This window comes from Lutra lutra, chromosome 2 (genome assembly GCF_902655055.1).
Source record: "Lutra lutra chromosome 2, mLutLut1.2, whole genome shotgun sequence".
Taxonomy (NCBI): Eukaryota; Metazoa; Chordata; class Mammalia; order Carnivora; family Mustelidae; genus Lutra; species Lutra lutra.
Genome location: NC_062279.1, coordinates 23158358 through 23181101, shown reverse-complemented (window position 1 = coordinate 23181101; position 22744 = coordinate 23158358). Strand labels below are relative to the sequence as shown.

Here is a 22744-nt window from a genome sequence, read left to right as displayed (position 1 = left end):
GGCTGCATATTTTTCTCATTTAGTGCTCTGAATATATCATGCCATTTCTTTCTGACCTGCCAGGTCTCTGTGGATAAGTCCACTGCCAATCTAATATTTCTACCATTGTATGTTACAGACTTCTTGTCCTGAGCTGCTTTCAGGATCTCCTCTTTGTCACTAAGATGTAAATTTTACTATTAGGTGATGGGGTGTGAACCTATTTTTATTGATTTTGAGGGAGGTTCTTTGGATTTTGATGCTTGTTCCCTTTGCTGTATTAGGGAAATTCTTTATAATAATTCACTCCAATATACCTTCTGCACGCTTCTCTCTTTCTTCTTCTGGAATCCCAATTATCTCAATATTGTTTCATTTTATGGTATCATTAATCTCTCGAATTCTCCCCTTGTGGTTCAGTAGTTGTTTGTCTCTCTTTTGCTCAGCTTCTTTATTCCCCCTTATTTGGTCTTCTATATCACTAATTCTCTCTTTGGCCTCATTTATCCTAGCAGTAAGAGGATTACACCTCATTCTTTTTTTTTTTCCCCTAAAGATTTTACCTATTTATTTGACAGACAGAGATCACAAGTAGGCAGAGAGGCAGGCAGAGAGAGAGGAGGAAGCAGGCTCCCCGTGGAGCAGAGAGCCAGATGCGGGGCCTGATCCCAGGACCCTGGAATCATGACCTGAGCCGAAGGCAGAGGCTTTAACCCACTGAGCCACCCAGGCGCTCCACACCTCATTCTTGATTGCACCTCATTAATTCCCTTTTTTGATTTCAGCTTGGTTAGATTTTAGTTCTTTTATTTCTCCTAAAAGGGATTTTATTTCTCCAGACAGTGTTTCTCTAATATCTTCCCTGCCTTTTTTGAGCCCAGCTAGTGCATTGAGAATCATCATTCTGAACTCTAGATCTGACATATTACCAATGTTAGTATTGATTAGGTCCCTAGCCTTTGATTTGGGATGTATTTTGATCTCTTAATAGAAACTACCTCCCAAAATTTTAAAGAAAGAAAACTTATATATATACAAAAGTAAGGGTAAACATGATGAAGGGATGGAATATGACTGTAAAGATGAAAATTTAGCAAGAATTCTTAAAAAGGAATTGATAAGATAAGTTGGTTGGGAAAAGAAAGAAAAAGAAAGTGGAGATAATTTGCTCAGGCTGGAGACTAGAACAAAGCCCTATGCTAGATTTAGGGTATATTTTGATTTATTAGAAAAAGTTGTATCCCAAAATATTTTCGATGAAAAAACCCTGTATGTATACAAAAAATAAAGTTAGATACAATGAAGGATATAATATGACTATAATAATGAAGGTTTAAAAAGATTTTTTTTTTAAGAAAGGTATTGTTAAGATAAACTTTCAGAAAGTGGTTGATTTTCTGTTTCTAGAATTGCTGCTCTTCTTCTCTTTGATCTCCTGTTGGATTTGTAGGTGTTCAGAATGGTTTGATAACTATCTAATTGAATTCCTGCAACCTGATGTCATCTCAGTCTGCTACTCCTCTGCCATCTTACTCCTCCCTTACTGTTGGTATTTTGATAGGGATTGCATTAAATATGTAAATTGCTTTGGGCAGCATAAACATCTTAGCAATGTTTGTTCTTCAAATCCATGAGCATAAAATATCTTTCCTTTCTCATTTGTGATTTTATTTATTTGGGGGTTTTTTTCTCTTTTTTTCTTGATAAGTCTGGCTAGCATTTTATCAGTTCTATCCATTTTTTTCCCCCAATGAATCAGCTCCTGGTTTTATTGATCTGTGTTTTTCTTTTGTTTTGTTTTTCTTTCTATATCATTTATTTCTTTTTGAAATTTTTAAAAAGATTTTATTTATTTATTTGACAGGGATCACAAGCAGGCAGAGATGCAGGCAGAGAGAGCTGTGAGGAAGCAGGCTCCCTGCCAAGCTCTCTGCTCTCTGCTTGGCAGGGAGCCTGCTTCCTCACACCTCTCCCTTTATATGTTTATATCTGCCTGGGGGGGGCTCAATACCAGAATACTGAGATCATGACCTGAGGCGATGGTAGAAGCTTAACCCACTGAGCCATCCAAGCACCCCCATATCATTTATTTCTGCTCAATCTTTATTATTTTTTTCCTCTGCTGGTTTTAGGTTTGTTTGTTGTTTTTTCTCTAGCTCCTTTAGGTATAAGCTTAGGTCATTTATTTGAGATTTTTGTTGTTTCTTGAGGTAGGCTTGCATTGCTATAAACTTCCCTCTTAGAACCACTTTTGCTGTATCCCAATGGTTTTGGACTATTGCATTTTAATTTTCGCTTGTTCCCATGTACTTCTTAATTTCTTTTTGATTTCTTGGTAACCCATTCATTGCCTATAACATGTTATTTAACCTCCATGTATTTGTGGGGTTTTTTTTTTTTTTTTTTTTTTCAGTTTTTCTCTTGTGGTTGACTTCTAATTTCATAGCATCATGTCAGAAAAGATGCATGGTATGACTTTGGTCTTCTGGAATTTGTTGTGACTTGCTTATGGCCTAATATGTGATCCATTGTGGAGAATGTTCCATGTGCTCTTGAAAAGAATGTGTATTTTACTGTTTTAGGATGGAATGTTCTGAATATATCTGTTAAACCCATCTGGTCCAAAGTATGACTCAAAACCCTTGTTTCCTTATTAATTCTGTTTGTTTGTTTGTTTGTTTAGATGATCTGTCCATTGATATTAGTGGGGTGTTAAATTCCCCTACTCTTATACTTTTATCAATTAGTTCCTTTATGTTTGTTACTAACTGTTTTATGTATTTGGGTGCTCCCATTTTAGGTGCATAAATATTACAATTGTTATATTTTCTTGTTGGATTGCGCCCTTTATTTTTATATAGTGTCCTTTTTCTGTCATTGCAGTCTTTGTTTTAACATTTATTTGGTCTGATATAAGTGTTGCTACTCTGGCTTTCTTTTGACATCCATTTTCATGACAGATGTTCCTCCATGCCCTCACTTTCAATCTGAAGGTGACTTTAGGTCTAAAATTAGCCTCTTGTAGGCAGCATACAAATGGGTCTTGTTTTTTTATCCATTCTGTCACCCTGTGTCTTTTGATTAAACATTTAGTCCATTTGCATTCAAACTAATTATGGATATATATGTATTTATTGCTATTGTATTCCTTATTTTCTTGCTGTTTCTGAAGATTTCCTCTGATCCTTTCTTGTCTTTCTTTCTTGGTTTGCTGCTTTTCTTTGGTGACATATTCAGATTCCCTTCTCTCTATTCTTTGTGTATTTATTTTTGGTTTTTAATTTGTGGTTATCATTGGGTTTGTATTTAACATTTTCTGCATGTAGCAGTCTATATTAAATTGATGATCATTTAAGTTTGAACCAATTCTTTACTCCTCTCCTCTCCATGTTTTAGGTATATGGTGTTATATTTTATATCCTTTTATTTTGTGAGTTCCCTGACTGACTTTTTGCAGAAATATTCATTTTTATTGCTTTTGTATTTCCTAATGTCATTTTTGGTCTTTCCACTCAAAGAACCCCTTGTAATATTTCTTACAAAACTGGCTTAATGGTCATAAGCTACTTTTGTTTTTTGTTTTTTGTGGGTGTTTTTTTGTTGTTGTTGTTTGTTTGTTTGTTTTGGTCTGGGAAATTATCTGTCCTTCTATTCTGGATGATAGTCTTGCTGGATAGAGTACTCTTGGTTGTCCATTTTTCCCATTCAGCACATTGAATATATAATGCCACTCCTGTCTAGCTTGGAAAGTTTCTGCTGAAAATCTGCCAATTGTCTTATTGGGTTTCCTATGTATGTAACTGTCTTTTTCTGTCTTGCTGCTTTTAATATTTTTTTCTTTATCACTTTATTTTACTATTTTAATTACAATAAGTCTTGGTGTGGATTTGCTTTTGTTGATTTTGTTGGGGGTTCTCTGAGCTTCCTGAATGTGGATATCTATTTCCTTCCCCAGATTAAGGAGGTTTTCAGCTATTATTTCTTCAGTACTCTGCCTCCTTTTCTCTCTCCTTCTCTTCTGAGCCTCCTATAATTCAAATGATATTATGTTTGAGCAATCCACTGAGTACCCTAATAGACCCTAAGTCTATTCTCATTTTGTATAATTCTTTTTTCTTTTTTGTTCAACTTGATTACATTCCAATACTCTGTCTTCTTGGTCATGTATTTGTCACTCTGATTCTTCTAATCTGCTATTCATTGCATCAAGTATGTTTCTAATGTCATTTATTTCACTTTTCATCTCTGATTGGTTTTTTTTTATCTCTCTGTTAAGAATCTCACTAATCTCTTCTACTCTTTCTGAATTCCAATGAGTAGCCTTATGATCATTGCTTTAAATACTCAATCAGGTATATCTGTCTCCCTTAGGTCTCCTGCCATGGCCTTTTCATCTTCTTTCATTTGGGACAGATTTCTCTGTCTTCTCATTTTGTCTGACTCTTTGTGCATGTTTCTCTGTGTTAGGAAAGTCAGTTATGATTCCTGTTTTTGAGGGTAATGACATGTGTGCTGCATGAACTCTGCTTTTGTATCCTGGCTGCTTTATCCTTCAGGATACTTATCTGCAGAGGCTCTCTTTGTCTGTGTGTGTATTCTTTGGTCTTTGGCCTAAGTGTGGTGAGTTGTAACTAGGTGTGCCCTGGTCTTCTTATAAAATGAGAGCTGTCACCACTGCTTCCACACCCAAGACTGCAAAACTCCCAGGTTGGGAGATGCAGTGTTGCAGGGGTTTGAGCCAGTTTTAGGGGGGTGGAGGGGGCACTGCACTGGGACTGAGGCAAGCATGACTGGGGGAGGGGTGGAAGTTGGTGTAAGCAAATTAAGTAGTGAATTGGTTGGCACTGCACTGGTTCCCACAGGTGGTTCTGTGATTGCTGAGGGGTACGGGAAGGGACATGGCATCTGCTAGTTCCTTTGTTCCCATTAGGCTCTTTCCATGAATGCTGCCTCTCTAGGACATGCTCCAAGATGAGCAAATAACCTCCCTCACTGCATGCCCCAGGCACTCTTCAGATTGCTATTTCTTTCTTTTTTTTTAAGATATTATTTATTTATTTGACAGAGATTACAAGTAGGCAGAGAGGCAGGCAGAGAGAGGAAGGGAAGCAGGCTCCCTGCTGAGCAGAGAGCCGGATGTGGGGCTCGATACCAGGACCCTAGGGTCATGACCTGAGCCAAAGGGAGAGGCTTTAACCCACTGAGCCACCCAGGTGCCCCCAGATTGCTATTTCTATGCTGTATATCTTTTGCCCTACCTTCTCTCCAAGAGCAACCCCCAGTGCCTTCTGAGCTCTATCCAAGCCAGGTCTGCTGATCCTGAAACTCCAGGTGTTAAGCCCTGCTTCTTGGTAGAACTCATAAAATTCATCCCCTCTTGTTTTTCAAGCCATTGCTATGGGGATTTGTTTTTCCCTATGGGCTTCCCTGTGTGCTAGTCTGTCTCTTGCCCTTTTCCATGACTGTGACTCCCTCCCCACTGCAGCAGCCAAGATCCATTTCTCCTCCAAATTGTGCCTTTCTACTTCCTACCTTTTTCTATATGGCCTTTTCTCTACCTTTATTTGTAGAGTTTGTTCTGTAAGTCTTCAGGTCAATTTCTGTTGTATTTAGGATGATTTTATAGTTATCTAGTGGTATTAATGAGATACAACTCTCATTGTAATGATGGTGACCTACTCTGACACCATCTTCCATCCATCATCAGAATATTCTGAATTAGAAATTCTCTATAACTTTGCTAAGTTATTAACTACCCAATTTCAAAATAAGTCTAAAAATTCTGAATAACCAATTTCACCATGACTCTCACCAGAATCTCCAGACCTATGCTTCTCAGAATATGTCATACCACCTATGTACCAGATCATTGAAAAGCAGCCATCGCACCTCCTCAGCTCCTTCCCTACCTTCAGTCTTTTTGCCTATCAATAATATGCTGTTATAGATAGCAAACCTGTCATGAAAATATCACTAGTTGTTTTTCAAACAAGTACTATTGTTCTCTTAACATGAAGTATGTGGTTAAGATGTCTATAAAAGTTTTATCAGGTATTTAAATGAGGTTTACATAACTAAACACAAAACAGTTTTATCAGCTACAGATTAGTTAAGGTTCCTAGTCACATGCAGGATATTTTTAAAGAAGCACTGTGCTCCCAATCATCATTCTTTGAGTTAAAACTAAAAAATTTCTAATAAACTGAAAATTACTTGTAGAATTAAACAGTCTTAAATTAAATGTATATTATTTTTATCTTGCATTATAATCAAGTTTGTTTTCTGATTGGGGAGACTAGTTAAAAACTATTTTGTAACCTTTTCAACAGTAAAAAGGACAATTGCAACAAAAGTCTTCTAATTAAATAAGATTCTTGGGAACAAATTTGCCAAGTCAGAAGACTGCTTTCCTCAGCTCTGCTTATTCTTTAGAAAATTACACATTTAAAGCATAAAATAAAATAACCACAGTATTTTTCTGTGAAAGAAAAAAGCTATTTGATAAGTATAAACATACAATGATACATATATAAATAAGGGATTTCATCCTTTATGTGAAATATCCAGTTCCTTGTTCCAAGTTCAAATATTGCTGAAATACATGTCATCATTTTTGCACATTGTCAGATTGAAGTATTTTGCACATTATCACATTGCACCAATTCAGTTCTATAAATGTTATTTGATATTGTTGTTCTTTTTCTTAATATTTCCTCAGTGGTAAAATAAGCAACAAACCTCATCTGTGCAAGTAGTTCCGCAGGCAGTGACTTGATATTTAATGACCCCAGGAAAGCTGCACATGGACAAAATTCTAACCAGTGGTTTCTAAAAGTTATGTATTTTAGTTAATATTATTCCACAGTGAGATGGCATCTAACTAGCTGTCTATTAAATTTAAATTCTTCCTCCCTGCATTGGATAATATAATTTTAAATATTGCATTCTTCTTAGAAAAATGTTCAAAATATTTTAATGGAAGCACATGTTTTCCTAATATTATCAGAAAGAAAGATGGTATATTGAAAAATAATATGTCTGAGAACTTTTTTTTAATTAAGTGGAGATTGTTTCAGTAGTCAGCACATTGAGCAGATATAAATAGCATATCATATGATTGTTTATTCCTAATGATTTCCCAATCCACTGTATTAAAAACTATTTTAATCTTAGAAATGTGACAATATCTAGTTACATAGCCTGCTTCTAGTAATAATATAAATTCACAAAAGAACAATGCTCATTTACTAACATCCAAAATAAGCCAAATAAACTGCAAAACCATTGGGTTTTTCTTTATTTTTCTGTTTGTTTGCTTGTTTGTTTTACTCTGAAGACCTGAAGACTCAATAAAAGTTAATCTGTTGGGGCACCTGGGTGGCTCAGCGGGTTAAGCCTCTGGTTTCGGCTCAGTTCATGATCCCAGGGTTCTGGGATCAAGCCCCGCATCAGGCTCCCTGCTCGGCGGGGAGCCTGCTTCCCCCTCTCTCTCTGCTTGCCTCTCTGCCTACTTGTGATCTCTATCTGTCAAATAAATAAACAAAATCTTTAAAAAAAAAAGTTAATCTGTTAAATTTCAGATAGTGGGGGCACCTGGGTGGCTCAGTGGGTTAAAGCCTCTGGCCTTCAGCTCAGGTCGTGGCCCTGGGATCCTGGGATTGAGCCCCACATTGGGCTCTCTGCTCTGTGGGGAGCCTGTTTCCTCCTCTCTCTCTCTCTCTCTGCCTGCCTCTCTGCCTACTTGTGATCTCTTTCTGTCAAATAAATAAATAAATAAATAAATAAATAAATAAATCTATCTTTAAAAAATAAAATTCAGATAGTGACAGTACTTTCTAGGAAATATGAGAACCAAGGCAGATCTCATTGCTTTACCTCTGGTGAGTAGTGATAGGACTAGAAATTTACCATAGAAAGAGTGAAGAGAAAGAGAAAATATTATAAATTATAATTAACCTTTATTGGTTAATTAGGATGATTAGGATGCTGAGAAGCCGCAGCCATCACCTGAGTCTGCACCTAGCTACCACTTACTTCTCACAGCTTCTCACTCTGTGCATGGGGGACCTCTCTAAAAGCATGAGGTCAGGACATCATAAATAAACTCAAGTCACTTCACAGGTTCAGCAACTGCAGGTTAGGATTGGCACAGCAGAGCTGAGAAAATTTTTCTAAGACATGCTTGGCTTTTAAAGATAAAGGCAGATAAGATAAAGGAAAGATAAAGGCAGAAAATGTGAGAGACATTCCTCCTGACTCTCCTCAATGTTCACAAAATGTTAATCATCTGTACTCCAAAGCCTAGAATCAGGGCATGAGGGTACAGTCAAGAGTAAGATAAGAGGAAGACTACAAAACAAAAAGAATTCTTTATTAACCAAAAAACCTGGAAGCCTGTGTATGAAGTAAAGGTATCTTAAGATTCTTAAAGATTGGGCTTGACCATAAAGAGTGCTCAGATACCAAATTCTACAGAGGGAAAATTTCTGATTCTGCACTTAAAATAATAAAAAACCAAAGAGGAATCGAATCAGATAAAATTTGCAACAAATCCCAGACAATAAAAATGGATTTTGGAATTTTGTGTGCCAGTAGAGTTAAAATTATAATAAAAGAGCACAAGGAATGAGAAAGGGATAGATGAAATGATAATGTCAATTTTTTATGTTGTATGACATTGAAATGTTATTTGAAGATAGACTATAATAACATCATGGCTAAGATAATACCCAGAGCAATCTCTAAAAAAAACACAGAATATAACTTAAAAAGGCAAAAGAAGAGAAAAAATGAAGTTCTGAAAGTATTCAATTCACTCAAAAGAAGACAGTAAAATAGAAGTAGAGGAACAAGGGTAAAGTAGGATAAATAGAAAATAAACTAAAGCCTAATCATATCAATAATTAATTACACATAAATTAACAAAAACCTGCAAATTAAAAGCTCAAGATTATCAGAGTGAGTGAAAAAGCCAGAGCCAATATGTTCTGGAAAAAAAAAGTTATATTTAAATATAAAGAAATAGCCTTTTTAAAAGTTAAGCTGTGGGAAAAGCTACCATGTAAACACTAAATAATGCCTATATTGTCAGATGAAGAGACTTCAAGGATATAGTTTTTACTGGAGATTAAGAGAGATGAGGATTTTTTCCAAGTTTATTTGTTAAACAACCTCTGCACCCAACATGGGGTTCAAACTCATGACCCAAGATCCAGAGCCACATGTTCTACTAATTGAGCCAGCCAGGCACCCCCAAAAGAGTTGTTTTAATAATAAAGGAATGAATATTTCAAGGAGATATAGAAATACAAAATCTGCCTGTACTTAATAGTAGGACTTCAAAATATATGATGAAAAATTTTACAGAACAAAAGAAAGATACAGACAAATCAAAATACAATTGCAGATTTCAAAGCCCCTTCCTCAGTAATTAATAAAACAAATAGACAAAAAAATTCAGTAAATTCATATAAGCTTTTAACACTATAAACCAAGCTGAACTAACTAATAGAGAACATTACATAAAACTACTGAGAGTACACATCATATTCAAGGTCATGTGAGATATTTAATAATTGTCAATAAATATAAGTGAATTTAGATCATAAAGAACATTTGTGTGACTATTGTGGAAATATATTCAGAATCAATTATAAAATGATATCTTGAAAACACACATACTTGAAAATTAAGTCAAAGAAGGAACTGCAAAGAAAATAAGAGAAAAATGATTTCACATGATAATAGAAATTTGTTTCACACCAAGACTTGGGAAGAAATTTGTAGTGCCATACAATTATTTTAAAAAAGAAAAAACTAAAGTCAGTGGTCTAATTGCCTAATTTAAGAATATAAAAAAGAAATTAAACCAGAAGTAAGCATGAACAAGAGAAATTATAAAGTGTAAACAACCAAAATAGCAATAGACAAAGAATTGTTTGTGAAAATTAAGTCAGAGCAAATTATAATGAAAGCCAGAAAAATTCATTTTTGAATAAAAATGAAATTTTGGGGTGATGCTAATTAGGACTTAGTATAATTCTATGCCTATTTTTAAAAAGGGGAAAATAGTAAAATTAATAATCTAAACCTTAAAACCTTTAAAAATATAAAAAGAAGAAACTAAATGAGAAGTAGGAAGAGAAAATAATTGAAAGAGTATAAAAAAATTAGTAGAAATAAACAATAATCTATGGTAGGTGTGTGTTCACCTCAAAGGGCCAAAAGAGTCTTCCCAGCATAATGGGATTACTCTATGTTTTCATTTGTGTGGTTATTATCTGAGCATATATAATTGACAAAAACTATGCAATTAATCACTTGAGATCTATGTACTTTATTACATATAAATTATATCTCAAAACATATCCAATTATAAAATATTTTGAACTTTTATTTCTTAAATATAATGAATCTGTTTAAAAGCATTTGGTTCATTGTCCTGTGTTGGTTCCAAATTTTTATCTAAGTGGCTTATCTAATTGTGGAGATAGATTTTACCTTACACAGTAATTGTGTTTTGAAACTAATGGCTCCTTTATGCCATAGCACTAAAGGTATGTAAAGATGTTCACCCATTTAAGGTTCATAAACTCTTACAAATTTTTAGACCTACATTTGCAGAACTAACTTAATTAAATTATATATTTTTATCTTTATGTTCATTTGCATGAATTTGAAGTTAATTTTAATAATGCTTTCTAAGGAATAGTAACTGAATATTTAAATGTCTCTAGAAGTGGTATAACCTTTTCATTCATTTCAGTTTTGATATATTTATAATTTGAGAATGAGAAATGTAGGCCTGAGTTAAAAGAGATTCGTGACATGTGATGGAAGTGAGATAAAAGGAGAAAATTAATTCCACAAAAGACAATGTCTGTAACAGCTTTGTGTACTTAAGAGAATTCTAGTGCACATCACTAACCTTTAAAAATAACTATTGATATAATACAATACAAAGAAATACAATACAACAAATAAATGATAAGCAAAAACATCTACCATGTTGTTTTATCTTTGTGTTCTATTATTGTTATAAAGACATTTAACAAAATCAGTATCTACTAGCTTAGTAATTGTTAACCAGTCTTAAACTTTTGAACTGCAGTTTTCCACGTATAAGATAAAAATAATTTTATTATACATTATAATAATTTAATTATACATTAATTATTTGTTATTTATTTGGTTATGCATTATAACAATTTAATTATACATTATTTTGAAGAGTAAATAAGATAGTAAGATAAATATATCTATTCTATAGTAGTTAGATAATGCATTTTGATCTTTGTCTATTCTTTTATTTTTAATTTAGTTGTTTTTCATTTTGTTGGTAATTAATATTCCAACAGAGTTTCCTGCTTTCTCACTTATATAAAGTAATTTTTATTAATAATAAAGACAGTGTTTGTATGCTTCTACTTAAGACAGCATGAATTTTTGATATTTTTTTTGCTAAGATTTGATCTTTTGATCCTGGGAAACAGTGGTTTTTCTGGCACACTTACATAATGTTTAAGAGGTATTATTAGAACTTTTAATGTTATCTTCAAAACAAAACATTATTTTAACATTAGTTTTTTTCTTCCTAATTTATTCTGGGTAATGTTGAAACTGAAACAGAAGCAGGATTCAGAATATGTCTTTTGAATTTTTAATGTAGTCATTTTAATATTTAGGAAGTACACTGATGATTGATCATTTAATTTCAAGTAGCAAATATGCAAATACATGCTATGTTTATTCTCATATTGAACTCAGTTTTAAAAGAATAAGGATTTTTTCCCCCCTCAGAATGAATGACACACACTGGTTGAAAGATCACCCAATATCACCCAAATGAAAGATTACCAAAGAAATTTTTAATCAAGTTTATCTTCAGCTCTGAAAGGTTGGAAATTGGTTGAGAGTAGAAAAAGTTCAGATAGGGACGCCTGGGTGGCTCAGTTGGTTAAGCAGCTGCCTTCGGCTCAGGTCATGATCCCTGCGTCCTGGGATCGAGTCCCACATCGGGCTCCTTGCTTGGCAGGGAGCCTGCTTCTCCCTCTGACTCTGCCTGCCACTCTGTCTGCCTGTGCTCACTCTCGCTTCTCTCTCTATGACAAATAAATAAATAAAATCTTTGAAAAAAAAAAAAAAGAAAAAGTTCAGATAATTTCTGGGTATAGAGCAAAAGGGGCTGCACTGACTTAGAATGTGGTGACAATGAGTAAACTAAGATTAGTTACGAAATTTAATGAATTATTTAAGACCCAGATAAAATACAATCTCCTTTAGAGATTAATCAATTTCCAAACATTGGACAAGATAAATAACACAGAGTAGATGGAGCAAAAAGATCTTGTCTTCCTTGGAGAGCCTGAAAGAGAATAAGAAATATTTTAGACCGGAGTAAGCTAATTGAGGAATGTGAGACTGCAGCTGGCAATTTATCAACTCTGTGTATAATATATGTTACAAAATTTCTTCACTAACTGTAAAAGTAGTTTTCCTCCTAAAATGGGCATTTTACTATACATTTTCTGTTGCACTATAAGATTATTAACTGTTTTCCATTGTATCATGAGACATAACTTTAAGGATTCATATCCATGCATGTTCTCCCAGTCCTTCCTGTATATTTAACTAAGACTTGTAGATCTTTTGGAATGATCTCTCTTTTTAGAGTAGGAAAAGAAGTTCCCAGTCATGGCAAGTTCTAGATCTCACTCTTCAGTTAGAAACAATAAAGAAAGCTAGGGACAGATCTTGAGGAAGACAAACATCAAGTCCATCAGCCTAAGGCAAGGCATTTCCTTGGTCTCTAGGAAGACCATTGCTCTAAGAAGGGGAATGGCGTCACTTCTGTTGTCCCAGAAGACCTAAGACAATTTTGTACCCAACTTTACCAAAAGATCCTTGTTTAGATCTGCTAATTTGGTGCTTTCTTTGGAAGTCTTTTGCTCTGACACATCCTGGACTCAATTTTTGGCATAGCCTGTTCCCTGCTGCTGGAAATAAAAGGCCCTTTAGATACTGACATGGAGAACTTCTGGCTTTCACACAATGCCCTGAATTAATAATTGATTCACATGAGCCCACCATTTCCTTCCTTAAATATTTCAGTGGTAGTTAACAACAGGAGCTGATTTCATAATTCTTATATATTTACCAATTTGTGCATGTCTTTCATGATTGATGTGTTGTATAAATCAGCCCATCCTTTTTATCAGTACTTATTGCAATTTACCTCAGGTTATTGGGCAGATAGGCATCATTGTCATTCTTTTTTTTTTTTTTATCATTGTCATTCTTAATCATACCTGTAGTCATTGGGCCTATGCTGCCATCTGGTATACAAGTAAACCAATTCTAAAATTCTTTCCTGAGGGGTCTATTTCCTAGGACCACTTCTGCTACCAGCCTTTTGATTTGAGTTCCCTCAGAAGCAATCTTTGGGATATTGAATATGTTTCTTTGGAAAGAGAAGTTGAAAAACAATGGTAGGGAAGTGGGGAAGTGAGAGAGGAAAGACATGAAAGCTAGTCAAATGGTGTTATCAATCAGTTATCCATTGGAAACCTGGGAAGGAGCAGAACATGCCTCAGAATCTCAGAAAGATGGAAGATTGGGAAAATTTCCAGCTTCTCTTAGTCAGTGTTGAAGGTATGCTCCTGAAGTGCACTAGTTCCCAAACCCTTCTGGGCTGCTTTTCAGGAGCCCAGAGAAAGTCCTCAGGCAGAGTTGGGGAGGAGTAAATGCTAAGCCAATACAGGCAAGACAATGACAGCCTGTACAGTAAGAAAAAAAAAAAGTTAATTATCTAATGGTGCTTGTACTATCAAGAAGGGTCAGATCTTTGATTAACATATGCCTTTGATAATTAAGTATCCATGTTTTTAATTTCTGGGATATCCTATTAAAAACAATCTTCAAGATAAATATGCTGTGGTCGTAATTTCCTGTAGTCTCTAATATAAAGATCCCTTAATAGGTCATACTTATACTTTGGTCTTTTCTCTTTTGCAACAAAATTTCCAAATGCCATCAGACTCTGGAAGTTCTTTGTATTTATTTTCCAGTAATGCTTAGAAATATAAAAAATCTCAGGGCGCCTGGGTGGTTCAGTGGGTTAAGCCTCTGCCTTTGGCTCAGGTCATGATCTCAGGATCCTGGGATCAAGCACCACATCAGGCTATCTGCTCAGCAGGGAGCCTGCTTCCCCCTCTCTCTGCCTGCCTCTCTGCCTACTTGTGACCTCTCTCTCACTGTCAAATAAATAAAATCTTAAAAAAAAAAAAACTTTTTTAGAAGAAATATAAAAGATCTCAGAATTAACCTGAAACACTTAGCCATATTAATATATTAGAATAAATTTTTCAGATATAAGAAATAAAAAAAACATTCAGCCAAGTATACTTCTTGATAAGAAAATTTAAAAATGTACTACAATAAATATTTTTATACCTAGGTTCATGCTACATGTAAACAAAAAAATGAGATTATTGTAAGATATTTAGATGCTAATCTTTAATGTTATTAAGCAGTTGAACTATATTTAATGATGTTCAATGAAAGAAATTCTGATCCAAGAGTTTTATAATTTCTTTTCTTTCAAATCAAAAGCCTACAGAGAAACAATTTTGAACAAACAATAACCTAGGAAATTTTGACTTCCTGATGATTCTACTACTAGAGGATGTTCCTCATTTCAACAATGGATGAATGTGTAAACCACACCAGTTAAGAGACAGCTGGGGGTGAGTACTGAATACTTTTTATTATAAAATTATAAACAAAGAAAAACTGACATAAGATGACAAAATATTATGTGTTATATTCTCTGATAATGATGAAACAGCCCAACTAACAAAAATCGGAAGAGTTGTTACAAAATAAGCCCATTTATTGCCTCATAGATAACAACTTAAAGTAAAAATATATTATTAACATTGAGAAGTTAAGAAGTAAAATCTTGAGCGTATTTATGAACACAAAGATATATTCCAAGGAAGATAAAACTATTGACTTTACGGTCTAATGGGAGAGAAGAAGGGAAGAAGGACCAGAAATTTTATTTTTATTCATAAAAGGAATAAGAGCAGACTAAAGATATTAAAATAAAAGTCACAGCAATAAAGGTATGTACATTTTTCAAAACAATAGAATGATAATGATAGCAATAAAAAGGACAGAGAAACAGCAGATATTGGAAGAATGGACATGTGTGTGTGTATATATATATATATATATATATACATGAATAATATATATGATGAACTATAGAAAGAGTATACATACACATAAACATACATAAGTGTATACACACATGCATATCCATGTATATACATAAAATACTCTTAGATTTTTTTCTTAACATTTTAAAATACTTTATCTCAAATTATTTAGATTGGCAGGTACAACACTACAGACAGAGAAATAGTTTATATGATATGAAGTACCAAGTTAGTTTTGTTACTTTTAATCTATTTCAAATTTTTCTCCAGCAAATGTCTTTTCTGGGAAGGTATCCAGGTTTACAGGGATTTTATTTCTTTGACCAATAATTTCATCCTTTTATGATGCAAAGTCTAAATACGGTTTTCGGTGACATTTCAAAAACTTATATGCAGCTTAGCCTTTGGAAATTTGACATAGTCTCTTACAGCCCCTCTCTGCCCAGAAGAGGGCATTAGATAGAAGCTTATTTATCTTTAGAACTTCATAATACTAAACTGAGACTTTAGGGTATGTTTAAAAACCTAGAATTGAATTCATCATCTCACCCTTACCTGTCCCAAACCAATTGTGCTTTCTGATGTTCTTTTAAGCTGCTGGCATCAAATTCAAGTGCATCAAATTCAAAACATGGACCTTCCTATTACTGCTTGCAATTTTCACTACTTGCCTGAGTCATTTTATTTTCACAATGCTTCCTCCAATTTCTTATACTGTCTATCCACTCCAGAGTCACTGCCAGCTCATTTTCACAATAGCAGGAGCCACCTAACTGGCAATGTCTTTCTAACCCACCGTGTGCACTGTTGCAGATGAAGCAACTCAAAACTTTGCTCTTACCATATCACTTCCCTGCTTGGAAAATTTCAATAATCTCAGTTAAATCCAGACTCTATTAAATACCACACAAACTCTAATTTTTTTTCCTCATGGATGATTATTTATTTATTAGAATTGGTCTTATTAATTTTTATTGCGGTATCATTGATGTGCATAATATTGGTTTCAAGTGTACAACAGAATGATTCAATGTTTGTATCTATTATGAAATGATCACCATGATAAATCTAGTTAACATCCAACACCACACAGTTATCAACTTTTTCTTGTGATGAAACTTTTAAGATTTACTCTCTTAAGTAACTTTGAGGTTTATAAGACAGTGTTATTAGCTGTAGTCACCATGCTGGACATTATACCCCTGTGGCTTGTGTATTTTGTAACTGGCAGTGTGTACCTTCTGATTTCTGTCCCCCATTTTACTCATCTTCTATCTCCGCCTCTGGCAACCACCAGTCTGTTCTCTGTATCTACGAGCTTGGCTTTTTTTTTTTTTTTTTTTCTTTTTAGATTCCACATGTAAGTGAGATCATATGGCATATGTGGCATTTGTCTTTCTCTGACTTATTTCACTCAGCATAATGCACTCAAAGTCCATTCATGTTATCACAAATGGCAAGATTTTATTCTTTTTTTAATCAATATATAATGTTCCATTATATATATTTACAATTTCTTTATTCATTCATCCAGTGTTAGATACTTAGGTTGTTTTCATACCTTGGCTATTGTAAATAATGGGGCAATAAATAGTGGAGTGCATATATTTTTCAAATTAGTGTTTTTCTTTTCTTTGGATAAGTACCCAGAAGTGGAATTGCTGGATCTTATGGTAGTTCTAATTTCATTTTGTTTTCTTGCTGAACCTTCATGCTATTTTCCCCCATTGTCTATACCAATTTACATTCCCACCAACAGTGCACAAGGGTTCCTTTTTCTCTACATCTTTGCCAACACTTGCTGTCCTTTTGACAGTAATGCTGTATCTCATTGTGACTTTGAGTGACATTTCCCTGCTGATATGTGATCTTGAGCATCTTTTCATGTGTCTGTTGACCATCTTTATGTCTTCTTTGGAAAAATGCCTCTTTAGGTCCAATGCCCATTTTTTAATTGGATTGTTTACTCTTTTGGTGTTTGGTTGTATGTGTTCTTTATATATTTTAGATATTAAATCCTTATCAGATATATGATTTTTAAATATTTTATCTCTTTCAGTAGGTTGCCTTTTCATTTTTGTTGGTGGTTTCCTTTGCTGTGCAGGACTTTTTTTTTTTTTTTTTTAGTTTGATGTAGTCCCACTTGTTTATTTCTGCTTTTGTTGCCTTTGATTTGATGTCAAATCCAAAAAGTCACCACCAAAACCAATGTCAAGGAACTTACTATACTATATGTGTTTTCTTAGAAGTGTGATGGTCTCAAGCCTTACATTTAAGTCTTCAATACATTTGCAGTTAATTTTTGGTGTATGGTGTAAGATGGTGGTCCAAGTTCATTCTTTTGAAGGTATCTGTCTAGTTTCTTCAGCATCATTTATTGAAAAGACTGAACTCTCCCCATTGTGTCTTCTTAGTAACTCTGTCATAAATTAATTGACCATACATGTGTGGGTTTGTTTTGGGGCTCTCTATTCTGGTTCATTGATCAATGTGTTTCTTATGCCAATACTATACTGTGTTAATTACTATAGCTTTGTAATAAACCTTGCATTCAGGGAGCATATGCCTTCAGCTTTGTTCTTCTTTCTCAAGACTGCATTGGCTCATCAAGGTCTTTTGTGGTTCTGTAAAATGCTAAGCATTTTTGTTCTACCCATGTGAAAAATGTCACTGGGATTTGGATAGGTATTGCATGAAATCTGCAGATCTCTTAGGATGTCATGAACATTTCAACAATATTAATTCTTCCAAGCAAAGAGCATGGGATATCTTTACATTTCTTTGTGTCTTCTTCAATTTCTTTCATCATTATCTTATAGTTCTCAGTGTACAGGTTTCACTTCCTTGGATAAATTTATTCCTAGTTTTTATTCTTTTTTTTTTTTTTTTAAAGATTTTTATTTATTTGTCAGAGAGAGAGAGGAGAGAGAGCAAGCACAGGCAGACAGAATGGCAGGCAGAGGCAGAGGGAGAAGCAGGTTCCCTGACGAGCAAGGAGCCCAATGTGGGACTCGATCCCAGGACGCTGGGATCATGACCTGAGCCGAAGGCAGCTGCTTAACCAACTGAGCCACCCAGGCGTCCCTTTATTCTTTTTGATACAGTTGCAAATGGGATTGATTTCTAACTGCTTTGGCTAAGACTTCCAAAACTGTTGAATATAATTTACAGAAGTGAATATCCTTGTCTTCTCTGTGGTCTTAGAGACAAACATTCCAGCTTTTCTTTTTTTTTTTTTTTTTTTTTTTTTTTTTTTTTTTTTTTTTTTACATTCCAGCTTTTCATCACTGAGTATGGTACTAGCTATGAACTTATCCTAAATAGTTTTTATTATGTTGAGATATGTACCTCTTTACCCAATTTGTTAAGAGTTTTATCATAGATGGATGACAATTTTATCAAATGCTTTTCCTGCATCTATTGAAATAATCATATCATTTTACTCTACATTTTATTAATGTGGTACATCACATTAATTGATTCGTGGATGTTGAACTATCCTTGTATCCCTTGAATAAATCTCATATCCTGTGGGCAAGAGTTGCAAAAATTCGGGCTCCAGATGAGTGTGCACGCTCCTTTCTTGGACACAGTGGGGAGCTGTGGTGACGCAGAAACAGATCTCAGAGATGGTATCCTCCAGCCTACATTCCCTGAGAGCAGCTTTTTAGCCTCTAGATGTGTGCCAAACCTGAAGCCTACACCTAAGGCCAAAGGTCTAGGACCAACAAGTAGGCCTCTTTCATGGAAAAGCTTGGAGTGTGTTTCAGTCTTCAGTTTGTGGAGTGCCCTGGGGCCACAGCCTGCCAAGAGCAGTATCTCTGATCACTGGGGGATCCAAGAAGATAAGTCCTGCTGTCCATGTGGATGACAGCCACAAAAACCAGTGTGCCAGAAATAAAAACTGGGGTGCCAGACACACATAAGATCTCCCTCTCAGAGATGCTGGCACTAGGTGGTGTTCAGAAGGAAAGCACAAAGATAATATCTGTCTTCTGAGCTTTCCGAAAAGGTTAGCAGTCAGCCCTCAGATATGTGTTTAATCAGAATCCTGCCCCACTGGCTGTTGCTATGACGATAATCTAATAAGCCTTTTTCCAGAAAGACAGAGCTCCTGGGATTGTTGCCTCTTGCCATGCCCTGGGGTGGTAGCTGTCGAAGAGCTCTCTTTGTTGGTTATAGTCCTGAAAGATCTATGCGTTAAGCCCTGTTGGCCACCAGAGCCAGGTACTCTGGAGTTGCAGTCTGACAGCAGCCAAGAAAACAAGAAACCAAAGAAAGGCAAAAACTACTTTCTGTAAGATACCAGTGAGCTGGAGCAAGGCAGAGAGAGCGTGCAGAGAGAGCGTACATTCACTAGTTTCCACTCCCTATGAGCACCTCCTTATACTCTTGTAAGTGTTACAGCCCAGAAGCCTGCGTCAGGCTAAAGCTCCTGGGAAACACAGGCCTCTTTCTTAGAAATGCTGGGGATGTGTTTCAGTCTGCTATCTGTGCCACACCCTAGCAGTGGTAGTCTGGCAAGAATGGTCTCTCTGATTGTTATAGTCTCATAAGACCCAAGATTACAAGCCCCTCTAGTCTTCAGATCCAGGGAGTCAAGGGGTGTCTCCTCAGTGGCGGCCATGAAACTGGGGCACCAGACATGCATAGACACTCTCCTCTGAGAAATACTGGCACTCTGGAGCATAGCACAAGGAGAGCATGAAGGTGGTGCCCACTGGCTATAGTGAGGCTGAGGAGAGGGCAAAGATGGCACTTGCCAAAAAGAGAGTGAGAGAAGAAGTAAAAATAAAGAAATAAATAAGAAAGAAAAAAAAAGCGGAAGAAAGAGAAGATGGTGCCCATGGACTTTAAAAAGGCAGAGGGAGAGTATGGAATATGGTGCCCACCAGCTGGAGCATAAATATGACAACCATGAGGAAAGAGGAAAAGAGGACGATAGCTCTTGAGCTCTTGCTGCCTTTAGTGAGGCTGAGGGAGAACAGGAGGATGGCACCCACCAGCCTCTATCCCTAGGGAGTATGCCAGCAGGCCCCTGCCCTTAGACCAATACTTTAAAATTAGGAAATAAATCTCTTTCCATAAAGAGCTTTTCAGAGGGCTGCTTTTGTGCTGGGCCCTGGGGAAAGTGAGTCTGCTTATGGGCCCTTAAAGAGATGTTCCTCAGTTTACCACAGACCCGTGGGTCTCAGGAGTGTGAGCCCCATTTGTCTTCGGTCAGGCGTTTTGCGGCTCATGTCTAAGGTACACATACTAAAAGTTACAGTGGGGCAGACTCTTTGCTCCTCAGGGAGAAACCAGGTTTTGATTTCCTTCTTCATTGTGGGTCACTGCTCCAGGGGTGTGATTTAGGGCACAGTTGTGTCTCGGCCTTTCCCACTTGCTTCAATGTGGTTTTCCTCTTGTTTGCTTGATGTGAAGGTGTTGCTTTGCCCATTTTTAGGTAGTTTTTCCAGAGGATATTGTTCCATATACATCTGTAGATTTGATATATCTGTGGGAGGAGGTGAGTTCACTTCCTACATGGCCATTTGAACCAAAAGGTCCAAATGCTAATTCATACCACCCTCTCACATTTACTTGAAGTTCAGTCAAACTGACCTACCTGTTGCTTCTCAAACTACATGCCATATGTTGGGAGGGTATAGAGTATTAAAAAGCATAGACTCTGGAACTAGCTAGCTCTGCTACTTGGGAGCTGGGTGAGCTTGGAAATCTCTAAACTCCTCTGTGCCTTGGTATCATCTGTGTAAATGACACAATGGTAATGCTTTTCCCTTTGAGCTGTGAGAATTTAGGGAACAAGTAAATACAAAGCATTTAAAATGGCTCCTGACATGAGGTGTTCATCTAATGTTACCTGTTATATTTCTTGAAGTTCCTTATTTTTGTATGTCAACCTGTTTTTACATTGGCTTGTTAATTTTTCTTTAATCACCTTCTGAATAAACACTTTTTTTTGAATAAACACATTTTAACTGACTAATTTTGAGTTGGTGTAAATGATGACAGAAATCAGAAATTACTTAAACATGCTGCTAGGAATTCTTTTTTTTTTTTTAAGATATTATTAATTTACTTGTCAGAGAGAGAAAGAGCACAAATAAGGGGAGGGAGAATCAAACTCCCCTGGGCAGTGAGCCCGATTTAGGACTCAATCCCAGAACCCTATGATCATGACCTGAGCTGAAGGCAGATACTTAACCAACTGAGCCACCCAGGTGTCCCACTCATAGGCATTCTTTTTTTTTTTTTAAGATTTTATTTATTTGACAGAGAGAGAGAGAGATCACAAGTAGGCAGAGAGGCAGGCAGAGAGAGAGAGGGGGAAACAGGCTCCCCACTGAGCAGAGAGCCCGATGTGAGGCTCGATCCCAGGACCCTGAGATCATGACCTGAGCCGAAGGCAGAGGCCTTAACCCACTGAGCCACCCAGGCACCCCCCACTCGTAGGCATTCTTAACAGATCTTGTTTATTTAAGCTAAATATGTCTGTTACTTAAAGATGGGGTCAGGAGTTATTTGGTTGGCTTTGGTTTTTAAAAGGTCATTCTTCCTTTGCTTAATATGTGAGTTTATGATTGCCAATATTGGTTTCTATAATTAACATATTTCTATGAAAACTGGCTAGAATTATAATAGTTTTATAATTGAATTATTTGAAAATTTGAAAATGCTTTTGAACATTAACAATATATAACATTATTTTTTACAACCTGTTTAATACTTTCCTTTTTACAATTTATCAGGTAAACACTATTTTAACTTGTGACTTAAGGAAAAATGGAATTCATACAGGATTCAGAGATTTTAGTTTAGGAGGAATAAAAAGATAATTTCATCTAGTTTTGTTATTTCTCGGGAGAGAAAACTTGACTTGCAGAGGATCACAGAGTTCAAGTATCAAATCCAAGATGAAAACCCAAGTATGCTAAAGCCATGTCTCTTGCCATCCACATGTGCATGTATGTTTGTAGACTTACACAACATAAATTCAAACATTCAGGATTTTCATTTATTATTCAGCATCTTAAATATTGTATTTGTGTATTTTCAATGTTAGTTCAATGTATTTTTGTGCTATTTTTAAGCATTAGTAGAATAACATATTTCAAAATGTTAGGTTTCTCCTTTGTTAAACATGGTATTATTCTCAGGATATGAGTTAGAATTTGGGAGGTGATACAGTATATTCTAAACAGTTACCAATGGTTACTGGCTTATAGTTTTCTGGTTGTATGTCTAGACTTATTCACAAAGTGAGATTATATGTAATTTACTCTATAGTCAGGCCTTCCTACTACAAGGTGTAGTTCTACTTGCTTACACTAGTATAAATTTTGATTCTATGGTGTTATTTTTAAAAATCGTTGAAAATTATAATGGCATGTGTATCACACCAAGATGATAATTCTAATCTCTACTTTTATTGTGTTTCCAAAAAGCATGCATCCTTAATGTGTTGTGTTTGATCAGTGGATTTCAACATTCAAACCTTACTCCATGTGATATGCTACAGAGTTTTGTGCCATCTGTATCAA

The 22744-nt window shown here is 35.5% G+C and overlaps 1 protein-coding gene across 2 annotated transcripts in view; it reads left to right on the top strand.

Moving 5' to 3' along the window:
- The window catches only part of MSR1 (macrophage scavenger receptor 1), a 264617-nt gene that overhangs the window by 13853 nt on the left and 228020 nt on the right, over window positions 1-22744 (top strand). For both annotated transcript variants that reach the window (XM_047716032.1, XM_047716024.1), the window contains exon 2: window positions 14590-14723. The gene's annotated coding sequence lies outside the window, so the exon portion shown is untranslated. The remainder of the gene's footprint in view (window positions 1-14589; window positions 14724-22744) is intronic.